This window comes from Heteronotia binoei, chromosome 2 (assembly GCF_032191835.1).
Source record: "Heteronotia binoei isolate CCM8104 ecotype False Entrance Well chromosome 2, APGP_CSIRO_Hbin_v1, whole genome shotgun sequence".
Classification (NCBI taxonomy): domain Eukaryota; kingdom Metazoa; phylum Chordata; class Lepidosauria; order Squamata; family Gekkonidae; genus Heteronotia; species Heteronotia binoei.
In genome coordinates this window covers 121,116,222-121,136,081 of record NC_083224.1, presented here as the reverse complement: position 1 = coordinate 121,136,081, position 19,860 = coordinate 121,116,222, and the positions used below count along the sequence as shown (strand labels likewise).

The window sequence follows — 19,860 nt, the reverse complement described above, 5'->3', positions numbered from 1 at the left end:
ATGAAAACTGTATTGCCTTTTAATTGTCACTTAAATAATATTCAAGTGCAATTCACAAAGATTCTAACTGAATAGCTTCCTAAAATGAACAGAAACAGAATGAAAACAAGTCTCTGTTAAGAGAAACCGACTTCCTCCATTCCTCTTCAAACCGCATTTGAAGCAAGGAAGCTTCAGAAGAGCCTATGAGAAAAAAGGATAAAGCAGCAGTACTGTGATGGCTCTCTGCCACACAGAGAATTCAGAAGCTGCTTGTAATGGTAGAGAAAGTTTGGCAAATCCTGCTACATTCCACAAAACAATTAAAACATGAAGTCAGTCATGTGAAGATTGTGGCTAAACATAGTTTCTTATAATTTCCCCCACAACTAATCCACATGCTCGAGCAGTCAGATTTCCTTGAGAACTTTTATTCTTTGGAAGGGGAAGCACATTTTGCTTTCCCATGGAAGAATACAATTATAGAATATGTAGTCTTCTAAAAGGACAAAGTCTATGGGTTGGTCTGTATGTTAAAACTGCCATAATGTGACTACCTAAAATAGCTTCTGTAGGGTTACTGTGCTAAGGTTTGGTTATGTAGGCTGGTTTTGTGAAATGAAAAGCTCCTGTCAAGAACAGAGTATGTGAACCTTAAAAGATAAATCAGTTGGATTCAGTGAAAGTGCTGATTTTTATTTTTGGTCAAGACTTTGTGAATGATGGAAGAAGACTGGACAAAAGCTCTATGAAATTAAGCTGGAGCAAATGAGGGCACTCCATAAAATACGGTACAACAGGCATAGATGCCAGTCAACGCAGGCTGGAGTGAACCACTCAAAAAGTGCCCTTCTATAATTTTTAGGCTTACTTGTTCCTCATTAACTGTTCCTGAAAAGCCACTAAATCCACATACGTATGAGCAGAATTAATGCAAAACAAAAACTTGAGTCCAGCTTTCAGTTCTGATTCTGCAAATTACTTTATTCCGCATCTAGATAATGCCTACTACTTTCAAATTAACATTAACCAAAAGTGAAATCAGCTGCTATATAGATGCTAAAACAATATTTGCTACTTGTTAACACTCTTTTGTATATATAAAAAAATACCTTCAAAATTGTGCTCCAATTTTTTTCTATTTCCTGAACATACAAACTCTATAACCATACAATAAGTGAAATACACTGGGAAACAGTCCAGCAAACAGTAATATTTTTCATATATACACTTCTACACTTTCAAATGAAAAAGCAGATACAATGCCAAACATCATAATGAGATTATACATGAAGATAAATTTTGTTACATGTCCAGTTCGTTCTTCTACCATATTCAAATAAAATGATTCAAATCTTCCTCTTTCTATCAGAAAACTGCCCAAGATTATTACACCTGGAAACACATGTGCCTTTTGCTTTTTTGTGCCTAGTGGAGTCTAGCATTGGTCTGTATATGGTCTAAGCAGTTGAAATGATTCATACAGGAAGCTCCACAAAGAAGGCTCACTGTATGGAGAGCTGCCATATGGAAGCATTTTTCAGCCTCTTACATATTTGAGGATGAGTAACCCAACTTTTGAGTGTTTCATTACTATATTTATTATATTCATATTCTTTTTTAAAAAGTAATTCTGGGTGGCCAGATAGCTTTCATATTTTACCTATATAACACTCTTATAAGACTGACCCAAGGCCAGAATGCTTCATGGCTCAGCAGGGATTTAAACTCAGATATCCCTGGTACAAAAGTCTAACGCGTTATCCATTATGCCATACTATCCAATTATCTTGTGTTGATCCCTTTTACCAATGTGTGATAGTGCATAACCTCTTTTTCTTTGAATGATGGCAAATTAGCAGCACTGCACTTATACCACTGTAGCTTACACCTGCTTATAGTGATCAAAGAAAATAATTTCCTGTAGATATGAATGACAGAAACTAGTGCTATTACTGACACAATCAATTCCCAGACAAAACAAACTTGCACCAGTGCACCTGGTATTATTAATATTTAAATTACTTATTATAAAGAAAAAAATACTGCTGGCTTCAAGATTGCATGATTTTGGCTTTGGCCATGTGTCACGGAGACTGGTTAAATAAATACTGGTAAAAATAAGTTGGCATGAGAAAAGCTGTCGGTTTGGTTGCCTAGTTTCCCTTTCATCCCACTGTGTAATTTTTTGGTCTTTCAAAGGCACCTTTAGATATCTTTGCTATCTTTTCTCTACAGATTTTATAACCTAAGATCCAGACTTGATGTAACTAAATGAAATAGCTTTCATAGGTAAGTTTTTGCTTAAAATGTTCACTTAAAGAATAGGGAACTTGGAAACTTTACTAGATTAATACAGAGTGAATTGGATTACCCTAGTGAAATATTGTCCATTCACTATGAACAACTGAGTGTACTCACAATATCTGAAATCTTAAAATTGGAAAGTGTTTAATAAGGCTGATTCTTGCACTCCAAGAATTTTTACGAGCAGAACAAAACTTATTGTACCATTGTGGAAGTGCCTGGATTGTGTACTGTAGTTACCAACTCCATGCCAGTGCTAAACATGACCCTGACAAGTGAACCAGGATCACAAACATTTATACCAACACAAATGTTTAGAATTAATAAGGATTGTTCTCCAGAAACCAGATGTGTAAACTGGAAGGTCACTCCCTCCCCAGTTTTCAGACAAGGTATAATCAGGACCAGCCTGACTAGTTGCTAAGTGTTGCCACTGCATCTTGATTAGCCATCTTATATTGCTATTCTTTGAAAATGCTTGATTGTTCAGAAGTTCTCCTACTAATAACCATATAACTATTGAAGGAAGGTAGGCAAATTTTAAATGATGAGAAATCTGCACCATTTACCTTAAACTAATTTTAAAGGTAGAGAGCAGTTCGGTTTAATATTTCAGCAGCTGCCTCCAAGTTCGTGGAGCTTAATTCAAACTGCCCAAATACTAAAGTGGCCTGTGTCATTTAAGGACATGAAGGAAAAGTTTTGAAACTCCTTGTGTTCCTTCAGAATGCAGCCTGTGTCCAGTATATTTTTCTTAATACTCAGTGCACATTTTGGACAGAAGGGGGTGCACTTTTCCATGCCACTTTTTTTCCCTCTGCTACTCACTGCATTAAGTTTTTTTAAAAACCTGCAGTGCTTCTGCACTCTTCTCAAAAATGAAAAAAAAAAAGTTTCTTCACCCATCTTACTATTCAGTGTGTGCCTTGCAGACAAGGTTACCCCAGAGCAGTTCTGTAATCCTTCACTGAAATAGGCTTTATTGATTGCTCTGGTCTATTGTTCCCTTTTCAAGTCCCCCAAGTTCAAGTTCATCCTGGTGTTACATCATGTCTGGTTGCTATGAGCAACCAGACAGACCCAGACGTGACTATCATTAGCAAGAAACACTCTGCTTTCCTCCTACCAACCTTCCAGTGGCTCTGACGTAGCAGGCCCACTGCAAACACATTGAAGTATTTATTCAGCCTAATTTATGACCTACCCAACAAGCGAGACCCCCACTCCAAAACCCAATGCTGTTGTATATTTAATTAATCAGCCTCTCACTGGCACTTGGGAAAGTTAGACAAAGGGCTAATTATTGTGTTGCACTCTCTACACTTTTCTTTTTAGCGATGGGGAGGGGGAGTTGAATATTTGCATGGGAAAGAAAACTCACAAGGCAAACGCCAGTCACACCCTCTTCCAATAAACACCTTTCTCCTACTCTCCTGCCCTACTGACATTTCATGAAATACTTCAGCTGCTTAAGGGAATTAGAAAAAAAAATTCTAATGTGAATGTAACTCCTTCAGAGTTGGTATTCAGTAACACAAATCAACTCATGACATGTTTAAATTTAAATGCGAACCACACACTCCAAGAGTTACTTTAAAGGTTCATTTTTAATCAATAGAAGTTGCTGACTCTGGGATTTTGAACTGCGCACTGCAGCTGAGCTCTTGTGCCTTTGTCTAAGCCTTAAGGCTTTATAACTTTTTTTTTTTTAAAAAAGGATGATTTTAGCAATGATTTGCAGACAGAGTGCTATTGTGTTCTTGACGAGCAACATGTCAATATAGGAGTAGAGTTACCCAGCGCAGGGGGAGTGTCAATATGACTCCTGCACACACTGCTTTGCTCCCAGGACAAAAGAAAATGGAATTAACCCGTTCCTGTTCTCTGGGAAACTTTAAAGCTGGTTTGCAGAGATTTGATCATATACATTCAAGTGAACACCAAAAGTTGCTTTTCAATATGTTTGCATATACAGTTTTTTTAAAATAAAGATTAAAGTGCTCAAATGGGTCGATGTTTCAATGTTTGTTATTTTCACACAACCATCATGATAAAATCTTTACTTTCTAGAGAAAACAAGAATGCATTTACTTTTAGATCTGGGGTAGGTTTTGCTATAATTATAACATATTTGATAAAAAGTACAGAAGCAGTAATTCTTTCATGCTTTTGATTATTTTAAACTTCCACACCCAAACCTTTTTATTCAGACATGGCCAATTATTTTCAGATTGCACAGTCAAATTGTCCTTTAGATGAACTTGGAGTTACAACAGAGTATTTGAACTTCACAGTATGGAAAGAAAATACATGAACTTCATAAGCATACCCCCCCCCCCCAAAAAAAAAAAATATAAGCACATTAATGTCTATGATTTACAGAACTTCCTATGAACAAGCATCTATGCTGGTGCAATGTTTTATCTTATTAGTTACTGTTTGCAACAAGAGTGTTAACATTTACTGACCATTATGTCTGCACCATTTTATTTTTCTTCACATTCTCTAAACTAAACTTCTACACTAGCTAGTCGCTGGAAGTGATTCTCTATTCAGTTTTAAAATAGTATACCAGTATAGGACTGGGCTGTTACAACTGCACATTTTATACTAGAGCAACAATCATTTAGCTGTGATCTGTTTTTGAAAATCTATTGTTTTAGTAAGTATGATATGGATTCACTGTAGTGAATAGTATCAATTAAATAATATTAGTGCCATAGAGTCACTACTGCTATTACAATTCTGTGTCATCTTAAAATGGATTTCACTGTCCTTTCCCTAGAGCTCAAGGTGAAACATCAAAAGGATTCTGAAGTCCAGTACAAGATCTTCACTTTCTTTTCTACAGTCAAATGAAGAAGTAATCTCATCAGGCTGAAAAGTGCTGACTAAGGATTTAATAAAGTGCCTGCAGATGTGTGTCATCTCTAAGGTATTCAACTCATGTAATGCAAAACAGTTCCACACTGAATGTGCTTATAAAATTCCATTTAACCATTGCTGAGCTCTGTTTTAATGTTCTCGGAGGAGCATTATCACACTTCCCCCACCCTAATTTACAGCACAATGAAAGTTGAGGCCCTGTATTGCCAGTATCCTAAAAACCTCACAGTAGTAAGATTTTATGAACCATAAACAACATCTACTTGACTGAATCCTAAACAGGAAGTCTGAAATGGCAATTGCTTTACTTTGAGAATGCCAGGGCTATACCTAAAGCTAGCTAGGGAAGGGTTCTTTTTTTAAAAACAAAACAAAAGCTTCCTTGGCTTTCAAAGAAAATCTAAGTAGCAGCACCAGTACTGAAAGAGAACCTTAAGAATACCTTCAAGAGAACAGCAATATTTCTCCTTTATTACTAAATTTAACTGGGCTGGCAGTACTGGAATAGGCCAAAAGGTTTGCTAAAATTTTTGTTTTATTTTTGTCTGTTGTTTTATATTTGGCTCCGAAGCTATATATGAGTCAAACCTGATCCAGCCCACTTCAAAAGATTTCCCAGCAAATAACATTTTAGACAAAGAAAAACGGTAAGAGTTGGACAGCACAAACTGTTTCCCCCTCAAAAAAGTGAAACAAATATCTTCAAGGGCAAAAGTTTAATACTGCAGAAGGAAGTTGCTAATGTGGAATCCAGAACTGGGTGTGACAGTTTAGTTCTGAAAGCAAAATGGATTTAAGGACATTAATATATTAAAAACTAATCTGACAAATTCCATAGAATTGATTTTATTTCCTCCAGGATATTTATGACTAAGGCCTTTTATTTAAAAAGAACCCATCCCCGGCCTTTAAATTTGTCCCTTCTTCCTTTATCTTTGCACCAAGTTATACAGATTAAGCTGAGGTATTGATACTAACAATTGGTATTAAGCTGAGGTATTGATATTGGGTAGCCAAAAATGTTATGCCAGGAACCAGGTCTTTCCTAGCCAAGCACAAGACCACAGATGGAATCTCGTATATCTTTAGCTGCTGGAGCTGTGTCACTGAGGCACTGTACAAAGAAAGGTTTGCCATCATATAACTTTAAAATCTACATATTTACTGATGTGGAGATGCAGTTTTTGCAACAGAAATGACCTTTTTTATTGCAGATGCTACATGAAAGTTTTCTGTTTAATGCCTTGCTTGGTTATTTGTGGTAAGGAATAATTGCCTACTGGAAATCTGATGAGTGGGGGGAAACTGGCTGCAGCCACTATCTGAGACCCAAGTTGGGCAACTGTCTAAAAAGAGCAAATTATCTATAAAACAAACAAACTTTAAATCCATTAAAATATTCTTTCATATATGACATTGGTACTTTAGATGAGGGCACAATAGACCTTAGCTACAGTATCACATAAATCAGATTTTTCCCCCCTCATGTGAAAAACCGTTTTTTCCTTCTCCCTTTGGAACGGCAAGTAGCTAACATAACAATACAAACATAACACATCTCTTGGACAGATTATTGGGCCATACAAGGACCTCCGTGAAAGAGTTTTTCTTGACTTGGAAGCAGAAAAAATGCCCTCATCCCAAATATGAAGGAGAATAAACCTCAATTATTCTTGGTTTTTACTTTACTCTCCAATCTCTTCTTCTTTCCCCCTTTGGTTGCACAGATTGTGGCAGAAGGAGGAGGAGGAGATTGGATTTATACCCCACCCTTCACTCAGAGTGGTTTACAATCTCCTTCCCTTTTCCTTCCCACAATAGACATTTTATGAGGTAGGTGGGGTTGAGAGAGGTCTCAGAGAACTGATCTTGAGAGAACAGCTCTGAGACCCAAAGTCACCTAGCAGCTGCATGTGGAGGAGTGGGGAATCAAAGCCGATTCTCCCAGATTGCGGCTCCCATCCAGAGGCAGGCTGCACAGCTTTGCGTCTGGGGGCCGTTTTGCCTCCCTGCAAGGAGGAGGAGCGGGCAGGGCATCATCAGAGGTGGGGGTGGAGCAGGTATGCCCTAGAGGTGGGCTCCGCTCCCTCCTCTCATTCTTCGCCTTGTGCTCTTTCCCTGCACGAGACCTGTTGCTAGTCACTGTGACTTTTGGGGCCGTGGTGGTTGGCACATCGGACTTTGCTGTGGCTGCTTGTAGTGAGCTGCGGTGGTCTTCAGGAGAAGAAGAAGAAGAAGATATTGGATTTATATCCCGCCCTCCACTCTGAAGAGTCTCAGAGCGGCTCACAATCTCCTTTACCTTCCTCCCCCACAACAAACACCCTGTGAGGTGGGTGGGGCTGGAGAGGGCTCTCACAGCAGCTGCCCTTTCAAGGACAACTTCTGCCAGAGCTATGGCTGACCCAAGGCCATTCCAGCAGGTGCAAGTGGAAGAGTGGGGAATCAAACCCAGTTCTCCCAGATAAGAGTCCGCACACTTAACCACTACACCAAACTGGCTCTCCTGTTTGGTGTCAGGAGTCTCATCGTGTCAGGAGCATCTTTGGGAGCGTCTTTGAGACGGCACTTGTTGCTGGCAATGGCGTTTTTGCGCTTCCCCTTTTTGTTTTAGGGTATCTTGCGGTGCCTCTCCCTTTTTGAGGGAGCTGTTTGCCCCCCCTTCCCCCCCGCTGTTAAGCCGCTGAGGAACCAACTCCCCCCCCCCCCCGTTTATATAATCTTCTGGGGGAGTGCATGGTTACTTCACAGTGTGTGGGGCTGTTCTTCCATAAAGTGCAGTTTGGAAAGAGGCCTTAGCTAATTGTGGGTTTAATTGGGTAGCCATTTTATTGGAGCTGTTCGATTCTTCCTCCCTGTTGCAGGGCAGAAGAGTGGCCATTTTGTGGATAGCTCGGGGCGGCCATTTCAGGACAGCCTTTTTTATTCTTCCTCCATATTGCCGGGGGAAAAAGTGGCCATTTTGTGGATAGCTTGGGGTGGCCATTTCATGGATAACTTTAACGTTCATCACCTACCTCCGGTAGGGCGGGGGCCACATCAGTGAGGGCAGTAGACGGGCTTGTCATTGTTACTGGGCACACGCCTAAGGAACAGGGCAAATCCAACGGCAAGTGCCCTGCACCGAGACCGCAGCAGCCTGTTCCTAAGCGGTCAGCACCTTTGCCTTCATCGTCTGAAGAGGAGGATGGCACTTTCAAACAGTCTGTGTTAGCCAGAATAGTTGCTTTGGAGGGGTCGAGTAGTAGGCAGCCGGTCGTATTGGGTGTAATGGGCCTGACTTCCAAGGCAGACAAGCAGGCTGCTAAGAAGTGCTTCCAGGAAGAAATTCTTAATTGTTTGTCTTCCCTTGAAAGCAGGTCTTTTATGGACAAAATGGAGGGTGTGCCCGATGTGGATGCTTCACAGAGTTTGCAGTTGGGTAGGGGTGAGTTTGCACAACACACTACCACAGCTTGGCCCTGGGGGCTATGGGGGCAGTTGGCCACCTTCGGGCCGGTTGCCAATCGCCAGCCTGCAGCTTTTAACAATTCCCAGCCCTTGGGCTTGGGGCTTTAACCTGGCTAACCCTTGGGGTCCTTGGGGAGGCCTGCCCAGCCAGTTCACGGGAGAGTCCGTGGCACCTTATGGTGGCTGAGGTGTTTCTTATCCTTGGGATCCATCATACTCTGCTTTGTCAGCTAAGGCTTTACATTTTGGTGATCTGGCCCTACCTCTTGGGGATCACTTGTTGCTGGCCACCAAGGATAAGATCATGAAAAAGAAATTCGTGGACCTATTCTCTCTGCTCTATAGGGAGCTGGAGAAAAAGGATAAAGAGGATTTGGATGATATGGAAAAGGAGAAAATCAAGAAGCAGTAAGTTGACAGGACATGGGTGAACTGGGTGCCCGGGTTCATTATTTATGCCGGAATTATTGCCAGGTCACAGTCATGGAGGGCCACATCCCTTTTTCAGTATTTCGACATCATTTACAAAAGCTATACTAGCATTACCGGCCCGGCCTGGCTTCAATATGATGAGGAGTTCAGAATGAGGGAGGCTCTGAACTTTGATGTGCAATGGGATCAGATTCAGCCACAGCTGTGGCTGCAGGTTATGTCTCCAGCACGACCTAACCTGGGTGATAGGTCAGACAGTGGACATGTTGTTCAGCGCACAGTCACTGCTTCTGATGCCCGCAGCAAATGGTTCAACCCCACCTGCTTTGTTGGGAGTTTGGGTCCCAGGGTGTGTGTGGTAAAAAGAACTGCCCATACAAACATGAGTGCCCTCTTGCATGAATTGTTCCAGGGGTAGATTCAGGTGGGGACAGCGCAAGCAGGGCCCAGGTGGCGCAGATAAGCCATTTGGTAAAGGGTCCCAGCCCAACAACGGCGACAGTGCTTGAGGCATGGCTCCATGATTATCCCAGGGATGAAGATTGGCTTTATTTGTTAAATGGTTTTAAGTTTGTGTTTAGAATTCCTTTTCAGGGCCCCAGAAAGCCGTTTATGGCCAATAATTTGAAGTCGGTTGTAGGGATGGAGCACATAGTTCGTCAGAAGATTGGGAAGGAATTAGCCGAGGGTAGGGTGATTGGCCCATTTTTCACACCCCCTGTGAGTACCTTGAGGGTCTCCCTGTTGGGCCTGGTGCCTTAAAAGGCCCCAAGTGAGTTCAAATTGATTAATCATTTATCTTACCCCCATGGGGAATCGGTGAATTTTCTGCCATACCAGAAAATTTTTGTACTGTACACATCTTTTGACTAAGTGGTGCAGATGGTAAGGCATTGTGGGGTAGGGGCCGAGATGACCAAGTGCAACATAAAGTCCACCTTTCACCTCCTACCAGTTCACCTTTTGGATTTTGAATTGCTAGGTTTTCATTTTGAAGGGCGGTTTTATATGGACAGGGCCCATGGGGTGCTCCGTTTCTTGTGTGGCCTTTGAGTGCTGTAGTTCCTTTTTAGAATGGGCGGTGTGCCGCCAGGCTCGTTTGAGCAATGTGGTGCATTATCTGGATGACCTCCTGTTTGCGGGCCCCTTAGGCTCTGGCCAGTGCGCCCATTTGATGGTGGTTTATGCAGCGCAGTCAGGGGAGCTGGGTGTTCCTCTAGCCCATGAGAAGACGGAGGGCCCTACCCAGCGATTGACATTCCTGGGGGTTGAACCTGATTCATTCCAACAAACTTCATGCCTTCCAAGGGACAAAATTGTAGGTCTGCAGGAAATCAGTTTTTGCTGCAGCGAAAGGTGACCTTGAGGGAGCTGCAGCAGTTGGTGGGTCACTTAAATTTTGCGTGTAAGGTGGTAGCTCCTGGTTGCCCCTTTTTGAGGAGGTCGTGTGATGCAATGGCTGGATTACGCCAGCCGCATCACTGAATCAGGATTTCACACAGCATGAGGGAGGACCTTCTACTATGGAAGGAGTTTTCAACCTCCTTTAATGGTGTCTCCTTTTGGAGGGCTGAGTTACAGCTGGAAGCTGAGCTGCAAATTATATCAGACGCAGCGGGGTCCCTCGGGTTTGGCATCTACTTTCGCGGACACTGGTGTGCAGAGGAATGGCCCCAGGAATGGGTAGATGTGGGGTGGAATGGAGATTTGACTTTCTTAGAGTTCTTCCCGATCTTGATAGCCGTTTGGTTGTGGGGGAATGAGTTGGCAGACCACAAAGTCCACTTTTGGTGCGACAACTTAGCCGTGGTGCATGTTATTAATTCCCTCACTTACAAATCCCCCAGGGTGATGAGGCTGGTGCGGGCCTTCACTTTCCGTTGCCTGAGGCTTAATATTTTATTTTTCACCAGGCGTGTGCTTGGGGTGGCTGACGCTCTCTCCCACAAACAGATGCAGAGGTTTCACCAGCTGGCCCCAGACGCAGATCTTCCGACAATGATGTCCCTCGGGATATGGATGATTGGCGGGTTGAGGCCGGCAGAGCAATAAGTCTCACCATTGCTCCAGAAAATCGTACAACAGGGCAGTATGCCAGCTTGAAAGTTTTAGAAGCAAAGTGGGTTACCAAAGGGGATGGCCCCTTCCGGTGGAGCAATTACTCCACTATAGTGTATCTTTAAGGCGCAGGGGATTAGCAGTTCGATCTATTCTGGGCCGGCTGTCTGCGTTGGCCTTCGCTAGTAAGGCTTTGGGTTTCCAGGAGAATACTGGTGACTTCCGCATTAAGAAAATGTTGGAAGGTTGGTCTAGAGAAGTTGGGCCCAGGTGGTTGGGAGTTCTTAGGGGTTTATGATCAGTCTGGGGCCAGATGTGCGTGTCGGAGTACGAAACGCTGCTGTTTCACGCTGCCTCTCTCATGGCATTCTTTGGGGCTCTCTGGGTGAGTGAGCTGGTGGTTCAGTCCAAACGGGACGTTGCAGAGAAGGCCTTGATGGCCCAAGACATTCGTCTGGCTGGCAGATCTGCATATGTTACAGTTCATCGTTCCAAGACCGATCAACTGCAACGGGGGGATACTATAAGTTTGGGTTCCTGTTTTGATGTCGAGATCTGTCCCGTAGCAGCTTTAACGAGATACATGGTTGCTTGTGGTTTGGGTGCTGGCCTGTTGTTCCATCACGGGGACTGCAGCCCCCTGACAAAGCATCAGTTTTGGACAGTGACGTGCAAGGCCCTTGCTATGCTGGGCCCGTTGGGAGTTAAGTTCGGTACCCATTCCTTACGTATTGGAGCAGCATCTGCTGCCCTGGAGTACTCCCCGCCTTCCATTCAGAAGCTGGTTGAGTGATGAAGCGGACTGTCTTGGGATCTCTAACTGGTTAGCTTGGGTAAATGTTCAAATATACAATGTAACATTTCCAGCCAGTAAATATATGTCTAAATCCTTGGCATAAGGAGTAAAATAGCAACTTCAGTCATCACATGAATGGTTCTTGAAGTAAGTTTTACAAGAAAGTAAAGAATATATAACTAGCATTTCAAATTAACACTATAATGGTTTGAAATTCCAATGCAAGAACCATTAAGTAGGTCTTTCCTTAGTTAATAAATGTATAGTAATGAAAATTATGCAGTTTCTATTCATAACTGGCAAGTATCTTGCAACATTTCCTTTAGAGGAAATGTCACTTTGGTATAGTCCTATGGAACTGGAGGCATTTGAAGTAATTTTAGAATTCTTTGAGGTGATGTAGTCTTCAAACTTTTTTGCACTAAAAATAAAAAAAAAAGAAAGACAGTGAGGAGGGGAGAGAGGAACTTCAGGGCAATGAATTGAGGAGAAGGCTCAGCAGGAGTTTGGTGCCTGTAGATAGCTTTAAATGGGTAAACCCAGGGCTTTTTTTATAGCAGGAACTTCTTTGCATCTTAGGCTACACCCCTCCCCCCAGTGTAGCCAATCTTCCAAGAGCTTACAGGGATCTTCTTACAGGGCCTACTGTAAACTCTTGGAGGACTGGCTACAACAAGGGGGTGTAGCCTAATATGCAAAGGAGTTCCTGCTACAAAAAAAGCCCTGGGTAAACCAATTTTTCCCATGACTTCCTGGATAACCCCCCACCCCCCAAATTGCTTGGAAGGGTGAAAGACTTCTGTTTGTCTTGCCCCTCAGAGTGCTCCATATGAAGCATTGTATAGCTATGTCAGTATTCTTGTGCTCCCATTGTAGATGGAAAGCTGAGTATAAGAGAGGGTGGAATCACTTAAGACCAACTAGTGAGTTCATTTAGATTCAAGTCCAGTAGCATCTCAGAGACCAACCAGATTTTCAGAGTATAAGCCTTCAAGAGTCAAAGCTCTTTTTGTCAGTTCATGTTTCAGGTGGTATGTGAACTGGTGACTTGCTGGAACACTACATCATCTCTCTGGTTGTGAAACAATTGGAATATAGTGGTCAGACCTATGACCAGAGTGGGATCACCTATACCAAGAAGAGAGACTGAATGAACAGATTCTCCCCTCTCTGAGAAATCTGACAGGATAGTCTACTCTAAATCCTTTCACAGAGTCATCCTTATTTAGTTTGCAGCCTAGTTAATTCAATTTATATATTGTAACTTCCATTGAAACTAGGAGAATACATTAATGCCTACCATTATGTTGTGGTTATATGTTTTCTCTTATGTAAAGTTTTGGTGAAAAACAAGAGATGTTTGGGCTGCTGAAAAAGATGGATGTATTCAGAGTTGGGGTAAGGAGCAGAAAAAATACACTCATTTCTTCTGTGCATCCATTTCTTCAAACACCAGTTTCTTCTTGGCCAGTTCTTAATACATGCATCTTTTTCAGCAGCCAAGCCCTACAAAGCCTTTTGTTTTTCACTAAACCCCTACATCTTGGGCTATTTTATGTAAATATCTTAAAGCGTCTTAAAGGCCCTTGTTGTCTTATTGAATTATTATTATTTTGTCTTCTAAGCTGTCACAGAACCTCTAGAAAAATAATCTATTTTTAAAAAGAAAAGTGTGTAAATAATGAGTTGGAGTCATGTAATGGACTGTGATCTGAATCTATATACAAATCTTCTGTATTAAGAATACCAATGCAAATGTTTGTATCTTTTCTTGATTTCCATATTAAATGTTTGTTGTTAAAATTGTTTCTCCTCCTTAACTGTAGCTGTGTTGTTCTAGATCTTTATCATACACTGGGGAGAGATAGTAAACTTCCCAGAATATTTATTTATTTATATATTTAATTCATTCATACTCTACCTTTCTCCCCAGGGGGACCCAAAGCAGCTTACATTATTTTCCTCTCCTCCATCACCTTCACAGGACTCTGTGAAGTAGGTTGGGCTGAGAGTGTGTGAGTGGCCTATCATCTTCAGAAAATGACAAAATACCCTGTTCATTTAGAACTTCATTTATCATAGAGTTAATTTTGCCCTTTTTTCTTACTTGTTATTCTTTTTGTTATTGCAAGCAAGCCTTTTGAAAAAAAAAATAGCCCAAATAAATCCTATTCATTCCTGGTATCAGTGAACAGAATATTATTAGCATTTTTTTTAATATGCCGGACAACATGGCGGCACTTCATTCATTACTGACAATGACATTTCCATTTGTTTCGGATGAAATGGACATCCCACTGACAAGTGTCCCCAAATAATGTTAAGCAAAAGGCTATTGAGCTAAGCATGCTAAGCAAGAAGCTATGCCTATGATTTCAGCCATTTCCTTTTGAGTTGCAACTTCCAATGTCATATCCAACTCCACTCCTGTAAGTCCCCTGAAAACACAAGAGCAGCTTTTCAGAAAACGCAGGAGCAGCTTTTCAGAAGGCATACATGGTTGTGGTAGGAAGGAAGAAGGAGGAATTGTTTAATGCATGGAGTTCTGTTCATGGTTCCAATCCCTAGGCACCATGAATATGAAATTAATACTTTTGGTTAAAGCATGTATTGAAAAAATGAACAAGGCATGGGCTTCATCCAAAAGGCTAAGACCCCATTGTATGTTACAGTGGGGACAGAATGGGGAAAAGAGTCTGCTTTTGGATGTATTCAGTGATACGTTACAAGGAGTACTTGTTGTTGTCACTTTTTATCACTCATAACAACAGAGATCTCAGGTGCATTGTAAGAACAATCCCAAGTGGTTTGCAGAACAGCAGGGGAGACAACCACTTTTCCTAAATAGGTCACTTCATGCCACAGCAATGCATTCCCCTTCTATATTCCCCCAAATCTATATTGCATCCGTCTAATGAGATTTTAGGGAAGATCATGCAAAGGGAAAATGCAGAAATAAGTTTCTCTCTAAATTATGCCCCTACCAAAAGAAGTTAAAACAAGTGCATCTATTGGCTGTCCCAGACACAGTTATCAACTTAGAGTATTGTAAGTGAAGGGAGAGAAAATTTCCTTCAAAACACAGAGTTCAGAAAACACCATATATGTACACTTTGAAGGAAGACAGTCGCGGCAATTTATATTGAATTAAGTACAATAAATCTAAAAATAGGACTTGGCTGACTATTAAGGCTAAAAAAAAATGCACTGTGAAAATGGCATGGGCTCCATTTGTTGCCCCAGCACCCAAGGGGGTGGGGAGAGCACCAAGAGGCAAGGCCCTTATTCCCCTTATTCCCTTAAACCACTAGCCCAGATTTACAACCCTTGTTTGAAATAACACCTGCATAACATAGTTTGGAATAAAACTGGCCCTGCCACAACATGGGGCACTGGATCCTGGTCCTGATCCACCTGCCAGTTGATGCTCCCCTGTCCACTTCAGCCCACTGGCATGGACACCATGGGATGACAGGTTGCAGGATCCCATAAGGGCACTACCCTGAAGTGGCTTCTCCAGCCAACTGAGTGTGACGGTAATCCCTGGCATTTCCCTGGGCTGAGTGTTCCTCTTGAAACTCACCCCAAGATCCCTTAAGGGGATCCCCATACTCAGTAAAATAAGCATGCTGAGGCCACAAATGGAACCCATGCTGATACCACCACAAGAGTCAGGCCTTCTCCTGCTGGCTCCCACCAATGTTCCTACAGCTGTAGTCAAGTCTGCAGGCCATACCTAGCCCTACATAGCCAGATTTCCATCTCACAAAAAGATAAGTGAACGCTTTCAGGCCAAAACAGGGCTTCCAGCAAGGCCTCCAATCTATGAGAGATGGTTGAATGCTGAATCCTGAGGCCTCCCATGGCCTCCACAATTAGGGTTGCCAAGTCCAATTCAAGAAATATCTGGGGACTTTGGGGGTGCAGCCAGAAGACTTTGGAGGCAGAGCCAGGAACAAGGGTGTGACAAGCATAATTGAACTCCAAGAGAGTTCTGGCCATCACATTTAAAGGGACAGCACACCTTTTAAAATGGCTTCCTTCCATAGGAAATAATGGATAGGGGCACCTTCTTTTGGGGCTCATAGAATTGGACCCCCTGGTCCAATCGTTTTGAAACTTGGGGGGTACTTTGAGGAGAGGCACTAGATACTATATTGAAAAATTGGTGCCTCTACCTCAAAAACAGCTCCCCCAGAGCCCCCGAAACCTCCAGATCAATTCCCCATTATACCCTATGAAAATCGATCTCCACATAGGGAATAATGAAGACGTTTCCCTCTCCTCCCCCCTCCCCCCCGTTTCAGGCAAATCTGATGCAGGGGATTGGCCTCTCTACTCACAGTTGCTGCCAGCTTCTTCACAGCAACACAGACACACCATCCCAAATTGAAGCCTTTCAATCAAGCCTCCGCAGGTGCAAAGGCACATGGTGCTTTGCGGGCGGGGCTTCCCCCCCGCCAGCCAGCTGACTGGGGGCGGGAAGCAGCCTGGGAAAATGGAAGAACGGCTGCTGCGATCGGGGCTGGGTGGGAATGGAAGGGCATGGAGAAGCTGCTGCAATCCGGGATGGGAAGGGAAGGGACGAGGAGAAGCATCGGGGCTGGGTGGGAAGGGCTGCCATTCCCCTCCCCCCACTTTCTGGATTTTTGGCGAGCGGGGGGAGGAGGCTCCAAATCGGGGTTCCCCCGCCCAAGCGGGGGATTTGGGAAGCCTATCCACAATCCTTCCCAGCCTGTCAGTTGGCTGGCCCTTCACCAAAAGCATGACTCCAGCCCATATGACTAGAGAACGGTTGAAGTAGGGAGCTCTACCAGCGGGTGTCCTCCAATCTGCCTTGGTCTGGTGTGCCAAGACACAACCCATGTGGTCCCCCAAATTGCCCCACCATTTCACTAGTGCATCTGGAATCTGCAGTGCCCCTTCCAGGCTGCACAGTGATTGCATAGCCATACCAACTTTCACTGCCTTCCTGTAACAGAATAAGGCATTAACAGTCAGCCACTTAGCTGTCACACAAGTGCACCAAGAATTTGCAGCACCCCTTCCAGGCCAAGGTAATCCCTGCAGTGGCTGCAGATCCTTAGGCTAATCATTCTAAGGATACTGGTGAAGCTTATGTTGTGTGTTATCGTTGGAGGCTACTATGTCCCATAAGAAGAAAATCTACTTGAGACAGTAATGAGAAAGGAAAGAGCTCTTGAAGAAGACACAAAACTGCTTATTTTTGAATAGCAAGTTGGGCTCAGGGATATTTTTCTCCTATATAGAAGCTTGTCTCTTGTTCTAGAGAAGTAACATTGGCACCTGTGGAAGTAAGTTGGAAAGAATTCTCTGTTTCAATTTGGTATGGTCCTGGGACTGCATCTGTAGAACATCATGTTGGACTGGAACTGCTTTTCATCATTCATGGAATGTGACTATACTGTTATGTCTTCTTGTGGTTCTATATAATAATATACTTGTATATCATTTGTAAGTTGCATGGTCTTATTGTTGTTTTTGCTTTATTTAGAGACCATGGTGCCTTGTGTTTTGTTGGCTGAAACTTCATTGTTAACAGTCAACTGCCCCTGTGTGGCCCAATGTAAGTCCTGCATGCTACCTAAATGTGTGATGCCTATAGACCCAAGTTGGTGGATGTGGTTGCTGCCCCAGCCAAAAGGAATGGGAGCCAGATCCACAAGGAAGGAGTCCTCAAGACTGCTATGCCTGTCCTCAAGACCTCTAGCAAACTGATATCTTATAAGTGGAGATCCATCCTTGTGGATGAGGAGGAGTCCTGGCCTGAGGGGCCACACTGCTAGGAATGCATCTGTAACCTGAACCAGGCACGGACCTCACCCTGCCAAAGTACAGTTTCAAGTGAGTCCCACATACCTGCTGGTTGTTTTAAACCTCCAAGAGACCATCAATGCCCCCTAAAAATAAGCACCAAAGTAAATGCTGCCTTGAATAGAGTAGTCATCATAATGAGATGAGCGCAGGCTTGAGTGTGTTCACTCCAATCGTGACAGGGCAAAAATGTCAAGGGTCTACTTGGGTCAGATGCTTGAGGGAAGAGTCTCCTCCATCTTTCCCCCACCCTGTGAGCTGGGAAGCAGTTGAACAGGTAGGTGGAGCCATGTCCTTTGTCAAATAAAAAGGCAAGCAAAGCCTTGAAAAAGACAAACAGAGCCTTGCTGTCCTATGTGGGCTATGTGCTACAGAGGGATCCAGCCCTCCAACTCCACCACCTGGCAGCACCTGGACCCCCAAAATCTGTGGAGAAGGCCAGTAAGTCCACAGCTGCTGAAGAGATCATGGTAGACTCCTAAGTTCCCAGAGTTCCTTAGGAAATGCGTCTGGTTAGCAGTTGTCCCCCAGTGCCAGGCTGTAAAACCTCTCCTCTTGAAGGTGAGACAAAGATGCTGTGATATTCTTATCTATGTAGGGCTGCCAAGCTCCCTTTGGGGGTGGAGGATCCCCCAGTTTGAGTGGCCCCAACCTGCTGACAGGGAGGAGGCCACCAGGTGGGATTCCCACCCCTGAAGAGTCCTGTCACCACACAGTGCCATGATGTCACCTGGAAGTGATGTCATTGTGCCAGGCATGTTGCACGGGGATGCTCTAGGAATCATGATAAAACTTTATGGTACCATAGAGTTTACCATGATTGTGCTGCCACATGTTGACCACATATTCATAAAAGAAGGGCAATTGGATCCTGAGGTCCCTCTGCAGTTTCCACCTACCCAGTGAGGGTGGATTAAGATGCCCCACAATTGATACCAGCCCCTTCAGTGTACATTAGCTCTTGCCAGTGTCTGAGTAACAAGGACCCACAGTGCTGGCATCTTGTCTTCCAGCAGACGGAACCACCAACAACAGGATGCAACTGAATGTCCAGACTAACCTGATCTCTTTTTTTGAGAAAGTGACTACCTTGCTGGATCAGGGGAATGCTGTAGACATTGTTTATCTTGATTTCAGTAAGGCTTTTGATAAGGTTCCGCATACTGTCCTTGTTGACAAGTTGGTAAAATGTGGTTTGGATCCTGTTACCGTTAGGTGGATCTGTAACTGGTTTTACAGATCACACCCAAAGAGTGTTTGTGAATGGTTCCTCATCCTCTTGGAGAGAAGTGACAAGTGGAGTGCCTCAAGGATCTGTCCTGGGACCTGTTTTGTTCAACATCTTTATCAATCATTTGGATGAAGGAATAGAGGGAATGTTTATTAAATTTGCAGATGATACTATATTGGGAGGGGTTGCAAACACAGAAGAAGACAGAAACAGGCTGGGAAACTGGGCTAAAATCAATAAAATGAATTTTAACAGGGATAAATGTAAAGTTCTGCATTTAGGTAGGAAAAATCCAATGCATGGTTATAGGATGGGGGAGACTTGTCTTAGCAGTAGTATGTGCGAAAAGGATCTAGGGGTCTTAGTGGTTAATATGCTAAACATGAGTCAACAGTGTGATGCGGTGGCTAAAAAGGCAAATCCTATTTTGGACTGTATCAACAGAAGTATAGTGTCCAGATCACGTGATGTGATGGTATCACTTTACTCTGCTCTGGTAAGACCTCACCTGGAGTACTGTGATCAGTTTGGGACACCACATTTTAAGAAGGATATAGACAACCTGGAATGGGTCCAGAGAAGGGCGACAAAGATGGTGAGGGGTCTGGAGACCAAGTCCTATGAGGAAAGGTTGAAGGAATTGGGGATGTTTAGCCTGCAGAGGAGGCGGCTGAGAGGTGATATGATCACCATCTTCAAGTACTTGAAGGGCTGTCATATAGAGGATAGTGTGAAATTGTTTTCTGTGGCCCCAGAAGGTAGGACCAGAACCAATGGGTTGAAATTAAATCAAAAGAGTTTCCGACTCAACATTAGGAAGAACTTCCTGACCGTTAGAGCGCTTCCTCAGTGGAACAGGCTTCCTTGGGAGGTGGTGGGCTCTCCT

The 19,860-nt window shown here is 43.3% G+C and overlaps 1 protein-coding gene across 7 annotated transcripts in view; it reads right to left on the bottom strand.

Annotated features, from left to right (window-relative positions):
* The window catches only part of NFIA (nuclear factor I A), a 933,690-nt gene that overhangs the window by 7,503 nt on the left and 906,327 nt on the right, over window positions 1-19,860 (bottom strand). The gene's annotated exons all lie outside the window — the stretch shown is intronic.